The following is a 20,456-nucleotide window of genomic DNA, read 5'->3' as shown; positions in this document are numbered from 1 at the left end:
TGCGGGGATCACCTCCTATAAAGCTGCTGGACCCGACAGAACTCAGGATGAGATGTGTGTAGCACCCGTTACGTGAATAGAGCGTGTGCAAGTTACTAGTGCTCGTTACGCAGCACTACCATGCACACAACTCGCACTGCACACATCATTAAAGCGCAGCTTAATGAATCAACCCCTTTATTCATTATCGCGTTGTTAAATGTTACACTTGTATGCCAAGTGCACTGCCAGCAGCGTAGCCTGCGCTCATAAATTAAGGGCGCGCTAGTGCAGCACCACTACTACGATAAGTGACATAGTAGCTGTTGCACTAGTCAAATGTTGCGGTGCTGTACTAGCGCATGGACCTTAAGAGTGTACTGCACTGGCGGCAGCACGTGTAGCGTGCAAGTGTAACTTTTTTTTTAAAACAAAAAGCAAGGCTTTATTAACAGTATAATAAGATCACAAGGCATACAGATATACAAGGTACGTGCATACAGAATGGTTGCTGCATTTCAATTTTTTAAGTAAAAGTCACACATGAGATCATGGCATTAATATTACACATATATAGAAGTACATTGATTGGAATTGGCACAGAAATGATAAATAAGTAGCGTTCGAGGACTTGATCTTCAGCAAAATTTTATGTGTAGCCTTTTGGGGTCCGTTTATGAATGTAACCAAGTAGGGTGAAAGGGAACTATCGATTTTTCCATCTGTTTAGATGAATTTTTTTCTGTGAGCCTCTATGAAGGTATACAAGTATTTTATAGGGTAAAGCAGTGCTGACACGTTTAACCCAACTATCAAAAGTGGGAGGCATGGGCGTAAGCCATGTACACACCACCTCTTGTCTTCCCAGCACTGGTGATGTCAGTACTGTGTGCAGAACAGGGAGAATTCACAACATAGTCAATCCAAGCCTGTAATTTGAAATAGAAAAAAACCTGTAACAATTTCTCTTCTTACTTTTCTCCTGTACAAGTAAGTCATTTTTCCAGTCTAGAAAAATATACAAAAAAAGTCAGAATCACTTAGATTAATAAAGTTATAAAGCTTAATCACCATGATAGCCCCCTGCCCTCAACAGGCACAGGCAAGTGACTGTTGCCTTGCTTTTAGACCACGCTCAAAGTGGTGCCTTGCAGTTGTCATAGGCATATTATTGATTAGGTATTGAATAACATTCTTTACCTCATAGGTTATTGATTTAAATCCAGGATTTATTGATTAGACCCCCTCCCCCAAACAGTCATTGCTCATTTTCTTCAATATTCATATATATTGCTTTATGCTGTGTATTCTGATGTCTAACTTGCTACAATGTGCTGTTCAGTTCTGTTCCTGGAATGTTCCAGCTCTGTTCAAGTGATGTAAGTCAGCGGTGAAGGTCAGCATAGATGCTGTTTAGAGGAAGGCTGCAAGGACAGTTTCACCCAGAGCATACATTACAGGACAGAGCTGTAGATTGCATCATAGTTAATTATGTTAAATATGTACACCCATAACACACCTTCTAATAATTATGCACACCTCTACTAACCAATAACCCATCCCAAATTTAATAAACATTATTTGTACGTCATGTAATCTATATATATATCAAGGATTACGTGCCAATAAAGGACTTGTTAATTATGAATCTAGGAGATATGGTGTCTGTGTCTCTATGATTCCAGGTTTCTAATGCATGCTTAGAAACAGGTTAACATTAATTTGGAACACCTGGATAAATCCATCAAAGCGGAGTTCCCCGCTATATCACAGTATAAGGGCTTGTTTCCACTGTAGCGGTGCGGAATCGCCTGGATTCCACCGCTGAAGAAATCGCATGCGGCTGCGTTTCCGCATGCAGATTTACCCGCGATTTCACATGCGATTTCGCATGGCAAGGAGCCATGCGAATTTAACCATGTCACTGCCTGTGTTAAGTTCCATTGGCTTTCATGCGAAATCGCATGCGAAATCGCGGGGAAATCCGCATGACAAAGCCGCATGCGATTTCCCTATTGAACACATTAGCGGCGATTTGCCCGCATTCCTGCCGCACGCGAATCTGCACGACCCTGTCGTGCAGATTTTCCCCGCACCGAAAAACGCCGCCGCCGCCGCACACGTGGAAACAGCCCCATCCACTAACATTAAGTATGCGAAACTGCATGCAGTGCCCGCATGCGGATTCGCTATAGTGGAAACGAGCCCTTAGGCCTCTTACACACTACATGCAATTCCAATTTTTTTTTTTTATACGATCCGATTTTTGATTCTGATTAAAAAAGTACTGCGCGCAGCTAAGTTTATTAATCAGAATCAAAAATCGGATCGTATAAAGAAAAAAAAAAAAAAGGAATCGCATGTACTGTGCAAGAGGCCTAACAGCCGCTTTGTAACTACATTCACCACCTATGTGAAGTTCACAGTGCGGCGGGAGAGTTTCAGTGTAACAGGTTGCGGATTGGTAGTGTGTTACCACTTAACACGTGAGTTAACAGTAAAAGTGAAGCATACTTTTCATTGACTGTATGCTTCATTGTACCGGATGCACTTGTTCACTTCTTGTTGCTGGATGTTTTGCTGGTGTGGCAGCTGAGACGGCTACTATGTATTGGGGATGCAGAACAAAAGGCCGCAGTCTGGGAGGGCTGATCCGTCTGCAGGGAGGATGAGTGCCAGGATGACATCATGCAGCTATTGTGAAGAACGTGTGCTGATGGGCTGCATTTGCACCACAGAGGATGACTGTATGAGTCACTGTACCGGATACACCATGAGCATAACATACAGTGCCATTGTCCCGTCTGTTGTGTTCCTGTTGTCACAGGGAATGCAATAGCCACTGTGAACATGGTCTTAAAAGGATACGTCCAGGCACAAAAATCCACTTACCTGGGGCTTCCTCCAGCCCCTGGCAGCTGTCCTGTTCCTTCCCTGCAGCTCCAGTGGCTCCCGGTGTCCTCCGCTGCAAAAGCCGACCTTGCCAGGTCAGCTTTCCGGGCCGGATTCTTGTGCGCTCCACAGCAAGGGTCATGTGGTAGCGCCGACATCATCAGGTCTGAACTGCGCAGGCGCAGAACTACTGGCGAGGTCGGCATCTGTAGCGGAGGAGACTGGGAGCCACTGTAGCTGCGGCGAGGCCCAGGACGGCTGCCAGAGGCTGGAAGAAGCCACAGGTAAGTGGATTTTTTTTTTGTGCCTGGGCGTATCCTTTAAGCACTCCCTACCAAAAGAAAAATAGAAAAAAACAAACAAAAAAAAAGTATCTAGAGGTGACAATGTAAATCTATGCTCCCGTTCTGCTTGGTAGCAAAAAAACATTCAGCATCAGCTAAATAAGATGCAGGTAGAATAACGTGAACTGAACCTTCAACCTCTTCCCGTCAAAATACAGTTTTTTGTGTGTCTCTTGTACATTACCTGTGCAGAGCATTAGCAAATGACCGTCTGGTGATCGGGAGCGCGCGTGTGTGTGTGTGTGTTCTGTACATCAGCATACACAGCCATACAAAGCACGGCGGCATACAGAGCACAACAGGCTACACAGCACAGTACATCAGCATACAGTGCACAGCAGCATACAGAGCACGGTACAGAAGCATGCACAGCACAGCAGCACACGCTCCTTCAAATTTCCCAGTTGCATGTAATTCCTCATCTCTGTGTAGCTGTTCCTTCAGAAATAATACAGTAATTGCAGTGAGACTACTAGTGGTGACAGACTCCTATTAGCAATAGCATGGAACAGTAGTAGCAGTAGGGCCGTGGCCATGTAGATCCGCATGAGCCATCCTCAGCGGTACACGAGCAGCCACCTGCACACGTGCGTCAGCCCGGTGTAGTTTCAGAATGGGCAGCCCCGCAGAATGGGCAGCCCCGCATGCGCAGTAGGAGCCTGCATCCCATTAAATTGTGCAGCCACGTAAAACGTCCTAAATATCTCCGCTTCCGCATCACGTACACTCCCAAAATTTTCAGGGGAGGGAGGGGACCCCCAGATCTAGCTCTGTGCCATATTGCAGCCCCCGAGCCCCACTAGTTCCCGAGGCTGATTGCAGCAAACCTATCGCGGGAACTAGCGGGGCTGCAATTCGGCACAGAGCTAGATCTGGGAGTCCCCTCCCTCCCCTGAAAATTTCGGGAGTGTACGTGGTGCAGAAGCGGAGATATTTTAGTTAAATAATGTCTAACTTCCCACTGAGCATGCGTCATACTCAGTGAGGAAGGCTGCTTCCGGGCTGCCCATTCTGACATTACACCGGCACCCCCCATCCTGCAGATGGAGCGGAGGAGAGAGACGTGCAGCATTTCGCATTCCCGACAGCCAGGAGCCTTCTCAGCTACGCCACCTACCGGCAAACCATCCAGGAACAAGAAATGGAACAGAGCAGCTGTCCAATCAGTAATACCAGCTACAGTCGGGAGCGCCCCCTAGGAGCTGGTAGGAGAAATAGCACTGTAGAGTTTAGAGTGAATGCAATGTAAAAAGATTTCCGCGAATATAAATAGGTTTATAGTATTACGGTACCAGGGCACCGGCCTTTGCCACAATGTTCCCCTCAGAAGGGGAGACGCTCTCGCCTCGTTATATTGCCCACCCGTATGTACTGCACTCCCATCCTCCACAGCTGTGTGCAGCAATAATATGGGCAGTGCAGAGTGGGGGAAGGCTGGCACTAGGGATTTATTTTCCTATTAGCACTAGCATGGTGCAGCAATAGCAGAAGGGCCGAGGTCACGTGTCACTGCATGAGCCATCCTCAGCTGTACACGAGCATCACACCTGCCATGACGTCATCCTGGCACTCACCCTCACCGCAGACCGAGCGGCAGAGAAAGACATGCGGCCTTTCGCTCCGCATTCCCAATACGCAGGAGCCGTCTCAGCTGCCACACCCACCGGCAATCATCCAGGAACAAGAGCGGCTGTCCTATCAGCAATGCCAGCTACAGCTCGGAGCTCCCCCTAGCGGCTGGTAGGATAAATGGCACTGTTGAGTTAGAATGGGTGCAGAGTAAATAGATGTCCGAGAGTAAAACTTAGTTTATTATCACCAAGGGGCCAGCCTTTGCCTCAGAAGGGGAGGAGCACAAGCCCCGTCATATTTCCCAGTGGCATGTACTGCCTCATCCCCATCCTCCAGTCCACAGCTCTGCCCAGCAATAAGTGGCAGTGCAGAGAGGCTGCTGGTGGGAACAGGCTGGCACTAGGGATTTCTTTTCCTATTGGCACTAGTGTTGTCCGGATCATGAACGATTCGGATCTTTCATCCGAATCTCTTGTGAGTCGAATCATCCGGATCACCAAAATGAATGATTCGGATCAAAAAAGGGGTGGAGCCAGGAGCAGCACGCCACCCTCTCAGCGGGCAGTGAGGTCCTGGAAGCAGAGCAGAGATGGATCGCTCTGTTGGAAGGGAGCTAGCCTTGCAGGGACAGGTAGATGAGAGAGAGGGGACATGGGTGCCACTGCCAGATATGTGTAGAGCACACATACTGGCTATAATGTGCTGCTGATTTTAGGCTGTCTGTTCCGTAGTTGTACATAGTGAACACATGGGAAACTTTTGGCTCAGAAGCACAGCTCAGTAACTTTGCAGACAGGTGCTGGGCTAGAAGGGCAGGCACTGTGATTGCTGTGCAATATGATCCTCCTGCACTCTGCTCTAAACAGCTGCACTTCACTTCTCCCTACATTTATGATGCGTGTTGGAGGTGAAAACAGGACACATTGGGGTGGGGAATGCTTTCTTTCACTGTGAGCATATGATTGCAACATGTGGGTGATGTGTGCAAAAAACATTTCTGCTCTCTGCTCACCCCTCTTTGTCCACTTCCTCCCTTCTCTATCTGTCCACCACCCTCCCCCTCTCTGTCCGTCCACCCCCTCCCCTTCTCTGTCCGTACACCCCCTCCCCTTCTCTGTCCACTGCAGGGAGAGTCCTGTCCTGCTAGTCATTTCACCCCCCAATGGTTCCCTAGTAAAAATGATTCGAGATTCGGATCAAAGATCCGGATCTTTTCAATGATCCGATTCGAATCATCCAAATCATTGAAAATATCCGAACTTCCCATCTCTAATTAGCACTAGCATGGTTCAGTAATAGCAGCAGAAGGCTATAAGGTCACGTGTCACTGCATGAGCCATCCTCAGCGGTACACGAGTGGCCCAGCTGCACACGTGTCACACCTGCCATGACGTCATCCTGACACATCCAGCAGCTCTCAGGCCTGACGCCCACCAGCAGAACTTCCAGAAACGAAGTGAAGAAGAGAGGCCATCCAATCAATAGAAACTACAACCCGGAGCGCCTCCTAGCGGCTGTCCAATCAGTAAAGACAGCTCCAGCCCAGAGCTCCCCCTAGCAGCCGTGCAATCAGCAGAGACCGCTACATCCTAAAGATACCCTTAGCGGCTGTCCAATTAGTGGGAACAACTACAGCCTGGAGTACCCTCTAGCGGCTAATAGAAGAAATGACACGGTTGCTTTAGAATGGATGTAAGTAGATTTCTATGAGTAGTAATTTTTTTGACACTCGTCATGGGCTGATGCAGACTTAAAAAAAAAAAACTGCTGTGAATGCCATTTGGTATAAATTATACAATACTGGTCAGGGTCTTTTCCAGGTCTTGCCTTTGCCACAATGTTCCCCTCAGTAGGGGTGCATGGCCACTGTGAAGCCACGCCCCCAGATCGGCACAACATTTTGCCCCCAAATCGCCATGGTAAGTTCTGCCTCCAAACAGTCGTATGCTTCTGGCTGTGAACCTGGAGGTGAGCAAAATGTAAGCCTTAAGTAAAAAAAAAAAAGTTTCACTTAACTGGAGCTTCTGCCAGCCCCTACAGCCACCGTGTACCCTCAATGTCCTGGGACAATGCTCCTGTTTCCTGCAGCAGCTAAGTTTCGTTTTTCATTCACAGAGCCACGGTGCGTGCGCAGCCCTGGTTGTGCACATCCTCGCTCATGTTGCCATCCCCGTCATGCGCATGCACAGTACGAGATCTGCATGCGCAAGACAGGGACGGCAACATGAGTAATACCGAGGATGCGCACGACCAAGGCCATGCAGGCACAGTGGTTTGGCGACTGGTCAGTTGCCGAAAAAGAGAACTTAGCTGCTGCGGGGGACCGGAGCATCGTTCCAGAATGTTGAGGGAACAGGGGGGTAAGTGAAATTCTTTTTTAAATTTTGAGTTAAGATTCCCTTTAACTACTTCAGTCCACAGGTTGTTTTCACCTTAACCTGAACTCAGAACATCCTCTTTGCTCTAAAAGATACACAACAGCATAATAAACTTATTAAAGAACATTTCTTTGTTACAGCTGATAAAAATCCTGCAATAAATCTGCACTGTTTCTACTTCCTGCTTTCATGGAAGCAGACATATTGTTAACATCCTGTGTTTACCAATGACCTCTCTGCCGTGGCAGGCAGCTGATACAGCTCATGGAACAAATTACAAATTGTGCTTAGACAAAGATGAAGGGGAATTAGACAGGCAACTCTATCTAAATACAGATAGGGAACCAGGGCTGTGGAGTCGGTCCAAAAATCCACCGACTCCGACTCCTCAGTTTAGGATTCCACCGACTCCGACTCCTCTAATTTGCATATTACAATTTTGTTGATTAAAAGTATGTAACATGAAATTCGTCTCTTAACTGCCAACGCTTAGGAATTTTACAAGACAACTGAAGTGAGAAGGATATGTAGACTACTATATTTATTCTTTATTCTAGACCTGCAAAATCCATTACCGAAACAGTGGTACACAAACATTTAAAACATCCTAAAAACATGATCTGACACTGGAGCTGTTACTCTGTGCAATCCCACTGTCCCTGTGATGGTTTGTACCGTCTCAATCACCCAGCCTCAGCCTATGCAATTGGATCGGTTACCCAATCACTATTGGACATGTGTGGGCCCTCCACCGGCCACCGGTTGATGAACTGTGTTAGAGAAGTCCATCAGCTAGCCGGCCGGCGGTCAGTTACAGTGCACTATACAGATTGCATGCGGAGGCCTCGTGGTGTGCGCCGGTGGAGGGCCCACACATGTCCAATAGTGATTGGGTAACCGATCCAATTGCATAGGCTGAGGCTGGGCGATTGAGACGGTACAAACCATCACAGGGACAGTGGGATTGCACAGAGTAACAGCTCCAGTGTCAGATCATGTTTTTAGGATGTTTTAAATGTTTGTGTACCACTGTTTCGGTAATGGATTTTGCAGGTCTAGAATAAAGTTAATATAAGCACATGAAGATTCCCTGGTTGTATATGTATTGATGCTATAATAGTCTGGTACCAGAGTATCTCCTCGTATGAGTTGTGCTAATTATAAACATGTGGCCGCCTAAATGGTTTTGGAGTAAAATACTAGATTTATTCCCTTTAGACTAAAACTAGTCCTTGGTAAGAGTACTTGTAAAAGGTACAAACCGGAACAAAGAACATCTATCAGGCCTTAGGCAATGTAAGTGTGGGTACATGTAAGAATGATGTGCAGGTACTCTGCAGGGGAATGAGGAGATTGTAAACAGACAACACCTCTGTGTTCAATGTGCACAGCATTCTCAGTGGATTCCCTGCAGCTCTGTGGGGAGTGCATATGTAGAGTATAGTACTACTGTGTAATAAAGTAAACCTGAGACAGATGAAATTAAAGTTTTATACATACCTGGGGCTTCCTCCAGCCGCCTTCAGGATAATCAGTCCCTCGTTGTCCTCCTCCACCACCTGGATCTTCTGCTATGAGTCCAGGTACTTGAGCCAGTCGGGCGTAGTGCGCTTGCACACACTCCGCCGCCAGGAGCATACTACACCTGTGCAGCACTATTGCGCAGGTGCAGAATGTTCCTGGCTGTGGGAGCGGCATGCGGCCGGACAGCGCTGACTGGCTGAATTACCAGGACTCATAGCAGAAGATCCGGGTGATGGAGGACAGCAAGGGACGGATTAGCCTGAAGGGGGCTGGAGGAAGCCCCAGGCATGTATAAAACGTTACTTTTCATCCGTCTCAGTTACCCTTTAATTTGTAGTCACCAAACCAAATTTTAACATATCAAATTAGTTGATTTCATCAGCAAAGGGAGTGCCTATATTTGCATAAATCAGCATCAATGCAGAATTATTTCCATCTCGTTGACCATCTCTATTAGTGACACAGCTACACATCAGGCTTTATTCTTACAGCATAGATGTTATTTAGTATATATAAGAGATTCCTGTGTACACATCATATATACAGTCACAATCAGATATGTATATCTGACCTTAAAAATACGGGGACTGCTTTATTGAAGCAGCACACAAGTAACTCATTTTGATTGGTTTATTTCATTTTTGTGGACTAAGCACAGCTATTACTGTATATATACTGTATATATATATATACATTATTTTTAATGACTATTATCTGAGAAATAGAACATTTTATCATATTTTCTATTTTAATTACAGTTACAAATTCATTAGGAGTCGGAGTCGGTGCATTTTTTCCCGACTCCAGGCACCCAAAATTGCCCGACTCCACAGCCCTGTAGGGAACAATTCTATTTGTTTTCCTTCTGTCCTGTACAATAGTTCATGTTATTGCTTTATACATCCTAACTACAAGTCATATTGGAGCAGGAGATATAGTAATGATGGTATTAGGGTAACTAGCACCAGACAGCATAGGCCATCATAGTGTAGTGAAGGACCCACTCTTAAAGAGTCCTCCTTGACGTGGTGGCTTTGCTTAAGATCCTATTGGCTAAAAGGGTTTTCCTTTTGGGCAGCTGGCTTATCTAAGGGACTCTAAATACTTGGATCACCAATCATAATTGCCCGAAAGTGCCAATTCTCAGCTTCATTCACTTGAATGGAAGCTGATGTAGCAGCTGTGTCGTTTTTTTACCAGCCCTCAGGATCGTGTCTTTTACATCTGGTTGCTGCAGATGTTTTTCCCAGTCTCTGGCGCTCCTGCCTTGCATTTGCCCCAGGACTAGCAGTGCTTTATATATTGGGCCTGACGAAGGGCCTTGCCCGAAACGAACGTGTCGTTGCCTGCCTTTTCTGTAGCACTAAGTTGTTATATTCCTGTTTTGGAAGATATTTGCATAGCTATAAGGAGCCTCTCACAGAGAGTAATTTTTTGGAAACCCTCTTTTTGTATTTGTGTCAAAGTATTTTTGATAACTTTTGTACCTATAACGACTCTGCATGAACTGCTTATGGTCCTTTCTATCTACAAATGGAAGCTGGGAAGCACATAAGGCCATCCGGAGTGAATGACCCTTGCAATAAATGCATGGTTACAAAAGAGTAGAGACAAAAAGGAAGATTCAGGAGCCCCAATAGTGTAAAATCAATGCTATACAGGTTATTAATTGATAGATTAGTATACTCACAAACACAGGTGAGCTAGGCAAACACTGAACACACCAATGGGGAATTTTTCCCGTCCCCACCCGGGCTAAGATGTCGCTCTCTGTAGATTGAAAAGGGTAGTAACACCCATCCACCGGGTGGGTAAAAGATCATTTTGAGGAACAGAGTCGCCAATGAAGTATAAAATAAGTTAAAAACAGTTTAAAATGGGGGGGGGGGAGGGGGGAACTTACCTCCCCGCAAATGAAGACACAATAATGTGTAATAGACAAATAACATTTATTTCTTACTCCAAAAGATCTGCAACGCGTTTTGCGGGTCTCATGCCCGCTTCCTCAAAAATACAAAAAGGAGCAACTGTAAGTGTGTCTATATGTGGTATACAGAGGCACTATACCACATATACACACTCTTAACCACTTGAGGACCCAGCCTTTACCCCCCCCCCCCCCCCCCTTAGGGACCAGCGCTGTTTTTTGTGATCTGTGCTGGGTGGGCTCTGCAGCCCCCAGCACAGATCAGGTGGCATGCAGAGCGATCAGATCGCCCCCCTTTTTTCCCCCCTATGGGGATGATGTGCAGGGGGGGTCTGATCGCTCCTGCTGGCTGGCATGTTGGGGGGGGCCTCAATGACCCACTCCACGGCAAAATTCCCCCCCTCCCTCTCCTACCTGCCCCCCCTGGTGATAGGGGCTGCACAGGACGCTATCCGTCCTGTGCAGCCTGTGACAGGATGTCCTCTGTCACATGGCGGCGATCCCCGGCTGCTGATTGGCCGGGGATCGCCGATCTGCCTTACGTCGCTGCTGCGTAGCAGCGCCGTTCAATGTAAACAAAGGAGACAAACGTCTCCTGCATTTACATTTAGTCTGCGAGCCGCGATTCGCAGGCTATTCACGGAGACCCGCTCCGTGATATAACAGGAAACGGCCTTTCCTGATTAATTAGGGAGGCAACTGGCGACGCAGATGTGCGTCGCTGGTCCTCCAGCTACCACTTTGCCGCCGCACGGTATGAGTGTGCGGTCGGCAAGTGGTTAAGGTGGCTACACATGATACAATAAAATGACCCGATTTTACGGTAATTCAATAAAAACGATCGATCTCCTGAAAAAAAATCGAAAGTTCTTTTTTCCATTCAACTGAAAAAAATGGATTGGATTTCCCATTTTCTTCGATTTTTATCGATCCGGAATGCCAGATATTTTTCTTCAATCTTTTTAAAGATTGTATGATGTGTGTTAGATTGCCAATTTATAAATATATATACCCTAATTTTGTCAGAGTTAGGGATGCTCAAATTCGGCTTCGGGAGATATCCGGATTTTTACTATCCGGATATCTCCCAGTAATGCTGTGCGGGCTGGGCGGGGGGGTCAAGCTTACCTCTCTGACGTCTTCTTCGGTCGTCCATCGGCGCCTCCCACGATGCGCTCCATGCGCGTCACGTGATTACAAACACTTCCTCCTTCAACCCGGAAGGAGGAAGTGTTTGTAATCAGGTGACCGCCGCTTGGAGCGCATCGTGGGAGGCGCTGAGGGACGACCGAAGAAGACGTCAGAGAGGTAAGCTTGACCCCCCCGCCCAGCATTACTGGGAGATATCCGGATAGCAAAAATCCGGATATCTCCCGAAGCCGAACTTGAGCATCCCTGGTCAGAGTATCCAATCATATTTTTCATAATTGGGGAAAAAATGAACAAAGGTGTGTGTGTGGTACATTGGTCATATTTTTGAAATTTTACAATCAGTCAGAAAAATTGATTGCAATTCTTAAATTGAACAGATATTTAAAAAATTGTATGGTGTGCGGCCACCATTAGAGTTGCGCCTATTTTTGCCTTGTATATTACACATTATTGTGTCTTCTTTTGTAGGGAGGTAAGTCCATCATTAACCCCCCAATTTTAAACGTTTTTAAATTGATTTTATACCTCATTGGCGCCTCTGCTCCTCACAGTAACAAAAGAGTAGAGGGTCAGGCAGGTGCCCCCACTCCTTCCCACCCCAGTGATCAGAAGCTGTTAAGCTTGGGGGTGTAATCTCCACAGTCAGCATACAACACATAAGCTGACGTGAAGGAGGTACACACACCAGCACAAGGGATCAGGATATCCCCAGTTTAGTGGAGGAGAGGACTGACTCCAATAGGAGATTGTGGTGCACAGAGCCGGTGCAGATCTGAACAGCCACAAACACTTTCGTAATAACGTCTCAGCGCAAAGTAGCGCTGAGCGCATAAACCAGGACTGAGGAGATCAGGACAGGTAGACAGAATGAACGCTTGCTAGCTAGCGATTACTTAGCGACAGCAAGCGTCCAAAACCAGACAGACTGGAATGAGGCAGCCAATGCGTTGCGGCGATGGCGTGCCCCACAAAGACAGGACAGGAGAGACAGGAAATAGCAGGATCGAGATAGATGAACGTAACACAGATAAATATACAATAAGTATGTTTTCCTAGCGTATTACAATTACAGCTATCAATGAAACTATTCGTAACGTCTGACTAACATATGTATATATTGGCAATGAACCGATATATGACATAAGCAGGAACTCTGACTAAGACTGAAGTAATACAGGGAACAGGACTCAGAAGGATTCGCTATCTCTTCGCAGAGATGAACGCAATCCACAAACAGGACCAGGAACAGGATTCAGAAGGATTCGTTATCTCTTCGCAGAGATGAACGCAATCCACAAACAGGACCAGGAACAGGATAACTAGCTCAGCACGGGTGTTCACGATACGCGCAAACTACCAAAACGTGCTGGAAAACTGACTAACTGAACACAGGAAATAAACAGTTCGTGTACGTATATATCAGCGACACTGATATATTAACGTAACACGAATACAAGGAAAATAACAAAATGCGCAAGTATGCGTATATATTGGCGATGAACCAATATATGACACAAGACAAGCAAGTAGCAACTTCTAGAACAAGAGCAGAACTAGGAGGACTCGCTGACCCCTTCGCAGGAGTCAGCGCAGTCCACACGGACCAGGAACGAGGTGGGGCACGAGCAGAGTAACAGATAGAGTCTGAAACTATGATAGCCCATGAGGCATTGCAGGAAGCAGTTCTTTATACTGAGGTCATCCAATGGGAGCAGACCTGCAGATTCCCACACAAGTGAATGGTAATTAATCACAGGCTGATAGCAGGAAAAGGCAGACAATGATATGCAGCCTGCAGAAAAGGGACCGCCCCTCCACTGCAGCAGACAATGTTTGTTTACACAAAAGCATATTAAACTGTCATTAACTTCAGAGCGACTGCAGATGGAATCAGCAACTAGTTTAAATGCAAACCAAACTATGCAAGCAAATGCATGTAATGACATTAGAACTGCTTGGTTTGCAATACCACTGCAGTCAGCAGTAAACGCTGCAGAAGCGATCATAACAGTACCCCCTCCCTTAAACGCGGCCTCTGGACGCCTATGAAAACTGACATATTTCTCCTGAACCACCCAAACCAAAAAATCAGAAGTGGGAAATCCCGCAAACTGATCTGACTGAAAATTCATGAAGGTCGGATCCGTCCGACAAAACCAAATTCCCGAATCAGTCTCACCAAAACTAGACCAATTGGAACCAGAACCTACCGAACCATGCCCGTCAGCACTACAAGCCTCAGTGTGATACCCATCAGAACCACGACTTCCAGAGAAAAGCCCCCAGAAACTCTCTGAGCGATACCCACCGCCTTCTCGGGACTGTCCAAAAACGCCAAAGCCTTTACAATGCCCACCGGAACTGTCCCCACCAACACAAAACCCACCGTTGAACCAGTCCAAGGTACCAGGACAAGTTTCCTCAGAGATCTCCCAGAACACTTGGAAGCTCCAAAGAGATCCCCACAGGTCAGAACGCCCCTTAGGTTCACATGGAGAACCATCAAGAACCCCTATGGAACCCAGGGCAACTCTAGAGTCAGGGTCACAAGGACAAACATCAAGATCAGGGTTTTTAGGGACCAGAACCATCTCCGGGCATGCAGGCCAACCGGCAACATCAGAACATGTCTCCACTAGGGAAGCGTGTGAGCACGCCAACACAGACACACTTGGGCACTCTGGCATACGAAGCACATCTGGGCACACTGGCACAAGAGAGACTTCTGGGCATGTCAAGGAACTGCAAACCTCAAAGTCAGTCAAGGTAGGACCGAAACCAGGACTGGGCAAAAAAAAATCATCATGACTAGACTTCACAGTTACTGGATTGTCACTAAAAAATGCAGGATTAGACTTAGATGTCTCTGATTCCAGCAAAGTTATTAACAAATCATGTTCAGGGGCATTTACAAGACAGGACAAATCTTCTGATGTATGCACCGAACTAGACAGGGTTCCCATAACTTCTTCTGGACTAGACAGAGACTCATCAAATACACTGGATTGGAGCTCATGAAGGGCTGCAAAACAAGTCAGTAGTGCAGCAATCCCCACTGAACTAGGCAAAACTGAGTAACTCACTGGACAGGAAGGGGACTCAGGAACTTCTGCCACACCGGCCAGAGAACCAGAATTTTCCAGGATACAGGGCTGGGTTTCAGAAACACTCATTAACCCGGACTGAAATTCTGAGATTTCTATTATTTTTTCCAGCGAGTCAGAATTATCCATGTTACAGGGCAAGACTTTTGAAACATTCAGAGGACAGGGCTGGAGTTCCTCGGCTGTTACAACACTGGAGAGGGACTCAACAACATTGGTTAAATCAGACTGTGTACAGGGCAAGGTATCTGACACACTTGCTGACGAGGACAATATTTCAATGGCTTCTGCTTCGCTGGGCAGAAATTCATCAAGTTTTATTAGAGCAGACTGTAATTCCAAAACAGCTGCTAGACAAGTGAATATTACTGTAACACCAACTGAGGTAAGCAGTGCCTCAGACTGTTCTGCTAGAGGGTTTGAAGTATCCCAAGTACTGGGTGAAGCATAAGACTCTGTGACCACAGCTTCACTGGACAGGATCACCGAACAGTCCACACTGCAGGGCAAAACCATGGAAGCACCTGCTGGACAGCATAATGATTCTGTGACCTGAGTTTCATTGGAGAGATCTACTGCACAATTCATGGTACAGGGCAAATTTATTGGAAAATTTTCTGAACAAGGTAATAATTCTGCGATTTCAGGTTCACATAGCAGATGCTCTGAGCTATTCACGAAACTAGAGCGAGGTGTAGAAACAGGAAGATCAAGACACAATGTTTGCGCATCTGAATCACCATTCATTTGTAAAATTGGAAAATTCAGATGCTGGGGTTCTGAGTTTACTAGACAGGATTGCTGGGACTCGGAAACTGATGTAGTGCATCTATTGGCATCTGCTGGATCAGACAGGAGTTGAACTTTATTAACACAGGTAATTTCTGCAGAAGTGTTTGCAGAGACAGGCAAGATTTTTCTGGTGTCTGTTTCACTAAACAAAGAGTCATGAGTACTGGCTAGGCTGGACTCGAAAGTCAGCAGGACCTCTGGGTCCTCTGCTGAGAAATTTGTGCAGGGCAAGATTAAGGAAGTATTAGTAATTTCTGTCTTACTGGGAAGTAACACTGAGTTATCCATGGTACAGGGTGGAATTACAGGAACTTCAATTTCACACAAAAGGAGCTCTGAATCACTCGCTGAATCAGCCAAAGGTGCTGAAGCAGGCGAGTCCTCAGGAACTGAGGAAGTGGAACAATCTCCACTTGACAGTGTGTCTTCCCTGGTATCAACTGATTGAATTGCATAAAAATCGTCCAGAATCATTCTCCACACATCGATCAATGGAGCCACAAAGTCATACCCACACACACCAGTTTTTATTAGGTTATAGGCAGACTTAATGCATGCATTCAATACTAATTCACTTTTTGCACTGTAAAACTGACAAAATGAACTTGCATCTTTCTTCCATTCATAGACCAGAGCTTCCATCTCTCCTTTCTCAAATGGAGGATCCCATGCATATTTAACAGCTGAGCATTCCGGCTGATCATAGTTTGCAAATGTGTTAGTGGCAGAAACATACATTGGGTTATTTAGCAGGTGATTGGCCGATTTCTTATTCCTAAGGATCTCCAATACCTGTAGCAAGTATTGAACTGTAGTGTATGCAAATTTCCCTTGCTGCACGAATAAATTGATCTGTTCAATACTCTGTAATATATCTTCATAATCATATTCAGATAATTCATTTAAACAAGAACTTTTATTTTCCCTGGCTAGCAATGAAAGTTCATTAGTAGTTTCATAGGTCCATTTGACTCCCCTGAATGGTGACTGAATTTCATTATCTACTACTGGCGGAGTCTCATTACAGATCTGATGCGCAGTCGCCAAGGGCAACGACTCCGCTGATTGTAACGCTTTTCTTTTGGAGCGTTTACGTTTGGCTTTAGACCCTGCTGCCTTAGCAGAAGAAAAGTTATCAGAACAATTATCTGCTTGCTGATTATTTTTGTAGGCAGTAGAAGGAGCAGCTGATTGACAAGCTGCCAGGAGCTTATCAAAAGGGCTAGGCAAATCGGTTTTGCGCAGCCAGTTATGGATCACAAACGCTAGAAATTCCAGTGGTCTTTCTTTTAAATTGGTATGATCCAAGACATCGTAGGCCCACTGAAACAATCTTCCCTTAAATAAAACATAAACTAGCTGGGGGGCCCACGTTGAAACAGGAGTAGCCTGGAGCTCAGGATTGGCCAGGAACCTGGCACATTCAGAAAAAAACTCATTTTCTGTTTCAGAATTGAGCTTCTCAAATTTCTTAAAGGAACAGGAACCATAACAAACAGTGTCATTTTTGCTGGGAACCCCCCCCACAATGGGGATTGGTAATGGGGCTATCATAATGTTAAGCTTGGGGGTGTAATCTCCACAGTCAGCATACAACACATAAGCTGACGTGAAGGAGGTACACACACCAGCACAAGGGATCAGGATATCCCCAGTTTAGTGGAGGAGAGGACTGACTCCAATAGGAGATTGTGGTGCACAGAGCCGGTGCAGATCTGAACAGCCACAAACACTTTCGTAATAACGTCTCAGCGCAAAGTAGCGCTGAGCGCATAAACCAGGACTGAGGAGATCAGGACAGGTAGACAGAATGAACACTTGCTAGCTAGCGATTACTTAGCGACAGCAAGCGTCCAAAACCAGACAGACTGGAATGAGGCAGCCAATGCGTTGCGGCGATGGCGTGCCTCACAAAGACAGGACAGGAGAGACAGGAAATAGCAGGATCGAGATAGATGAACGTAACACAGATAAATATACAATAAGTATGTTTTCCTAGCGTATTACAATTACAGCTATCAATGAAACTATTCGTAACGTCTGACTAACATATGTATATATTGGCAATGAACCGATATATGACATAAGCAGGAACTCTGACTAAGACTGAAGTAATACAGGGAACAGGACTCAGAAGGATTCGCTATCTCTTCGCAGAGATGAACGCAATCCACAAACAGGACCAGGAACAGGATTCAGAAGGATTCGTTATCTCTTCGCAGAGATGAACGCAATCCACAAACAGGACCAGGAACAGGATAACTAGCTCAGCACGGGTGTTCACGATACGCGCAAACTACCAAAACGTGCTGGAAAACTGACTAACTGAACACAGGAAATAAACAGTTCGTGTACGTATATATCAGCGACACTGATATATTAACGTAACACGAATACAAGGAAAATAACAAAATGCGCAAGTATGCGTATATATTGGCGATGAACCAATATATGACACAAGACAAGCAAGTAGCAACTTCTAGAACAAGAGCAGAACTAGGAGGACTCGCTGACCCCTTCGCAGGAGTCAGCGCAGTCCACACGGACCAGGAACGAGGTGGGGCACGAGCAGAGTAACAGATAGAGTCTGAAACTATGATAGCCCATGAGGCATTGCAGGAAGCAGTTCTTTATACTGAGGTCATCCAATGGGAGCAGACCTGCAGATTCCCACACAAGTGAATGGTAATTAATCACAGGCTGATAGCAGGAAAAGGCAGACAATGATATGCAGCCTGCAGAAAAGGGACCGCCCCTCCACTGCAGCAGACAATGTTTGTTTACACAAAAGCATATTAAACTGTCATTAACTTCAGAGCGACTGCAGATGGAATCAGCAACTAGTTTAAATGCAAACCAAACTATGCAAGCAAATGCATGTAATGACATTAGAACTGCTTGGTTTGCAATACCACTGCAGTCAGCAGTAAACGCTGCAGAAGCGATCATAACAGAAGCCTGGGTGCAAAAGAGTTGAGGGACTGGGACTCCCATCCATCCTCGAGATCAAAGGAGGAGGACAGCGGCGAGGGACGGATCAGGCCGAAGGAGGCTGGAGGAAGCCCCAGGTATGTATGAATTTCTTCTCTCCCCGCCCCCCATCTCAGGGCCCCTTTAAGGCTAATTTGATATACAGTCCTCTATTTACTAAAGCTACTGTGAATAAACAGCACCAGTTAATATTAGCACGAGGTCCAGTCAGCGTAGTGTGCGCTCTTAACTTATGCACAATGCTTTTAACTTCTGCGCAATGTGCTCACAGCGCCACCGCCATAATCCACTGTAGCAGTGGCACTACAAGCACATTGCACCGCAGTTAGAAGCATCTCGTGTAAACTAAGCGCACACTATGTTAACAGGACTGCACGTGTGCTAATAATACCCTGCACTGTTTGTGCGCAGTAGCTTTAGGCCTCTTTTCCATGGACAGTTGAACTGTGTGCTCAGCAAGCAGTTGCCAGGCAGCAGCAAGCATTTGAGAGGCGTTTCACTGCCTATCAACTGTCCATGGAAAAGAGGCCTTAGTGAATCAAGGCCATTGCAGCAGGAGAGCTCAGGGCACACCAATTTCCCATGCATATTACACTGCGCCAAAGTGCACCGACAGGGTAATAGGTGTAGTGCTTCCCCCACTCAGTGATGTACTGCCTGCTGGACAGGAAGTACGTCACTGGAAATTCATCGCTCTGTGCCTATGTGCTGCATTATTGCTGCAGTCGGGGATTCACACTTACCGTGTCATCATACACTTGCATTGTTGCATAATCCATGAAGTAGGTACAGATCATGCGGCAATGCACTGCAGAGTTTGGGGCAGCCTTGTGTCTATTGTAAGTCCCCATTGACTTACATTGCCCTTGCGTGGTGGTCAGAAGTCGTGCCCAGCTCTCCTCAGTAAGCTCCCTCACACCTCTGTCCAGCTACTACCTTCCCTTGTCTTCACTATCTTTCCTATTTTCATCTGGTTGTGGTGCCTGCACGCTGCTCTCACAGTGCTTCTGAGCGTCATTTCTTTCACTTCCCTCACCGTTGCCCACACTCTTCACTATTCATGTCCCTTTTGGATTCTTGGTTTGTTTTCTCACCATTTATATTTCACTTATACTTTTGGGATTCATTCTCATCCTATTGCACATTATCCATGATATATATATTTTCTTAGCACATTGCACTTTATAGTGGAAGTTGCTGGCATAATTTATGCATATATTGCATTGCACTTTCAATAGTGTTTGAACCATATGTTGGCTACCTTGGAGTCATAGGGCCATATCATTTATCTGTATTTATTGGGATGATCAATATTATCATTATTTGTTGATACTCATTTTGAGCGCTACATCTCATGCATCTGGATTTTAAGTGTTTTTATGTGCAATATTTGTATTAATAAAGACTGATTCATATTCTAATTGGTTATTTGTGAGTGGTGAGGTACTTTTTAGGATCTTCTTGTCCTTATGTCATGCTCAAGGAAGGGGTAAGTTTTGCTAGTGTCTCTTGCAAAGTACCTCATCATTCCCAGAATCATTACTATGTGGATGGGCTAGCGAGGAGGTTAGCAGGGAAACGCCTCATAGGTCCCTATTCCTGTGGGCCTCTAGCCATCATAGCTGGTCAGGGCTCTACTTACCATCTTTAGTAGTCCTACTGCTATGCATTTCTTTTTCCAATTTTAGCAAAAAAAAGGATGGAAGATGATCAGAAATGATATTTGAGGTTGCAGTGATGTTTTGTCATATAAATCTTCAATAGTAGATGAATTCCCCGGCACTGCGTAAACTTGGGATAC

The 20,456-nt window shown here is 45.8% G+C and overlaps 1 long non-coding RNA gene across 7 annotated transcripts in view; it reads right to left on the bottom strand.

Annotated features, from left to right (window-relative positions):
• The window catches only part of LOC137521081 (uncharacterized), a 103,857-nt gene that overhangs the window by 35,375 nt on the left and 48,026 nt on the right, over positions 1 to 20,456 (bottom strand). The window lies entirely within an intron of this gene.

Source organism: Hyperolius riggenbachi, chromosome 6, assembly GCF_040937935.1.
Source record: "Hyperolius riggenbachi isolate aHypRig1 chromosome 6, aHypRig1.pri, whole genome shotgun sequence".
Lineage (NCBI taxonomy): Eukaryota > Metazoa > Chordata > Amphibia > Anura > Hyperoliidae > Hyperolius > Hyperolius riggenbachi.
Note: the sequence above shows the minus strand (reverse complement) of the source record. Positions and strands in the feature narration are given on the sequence as shown.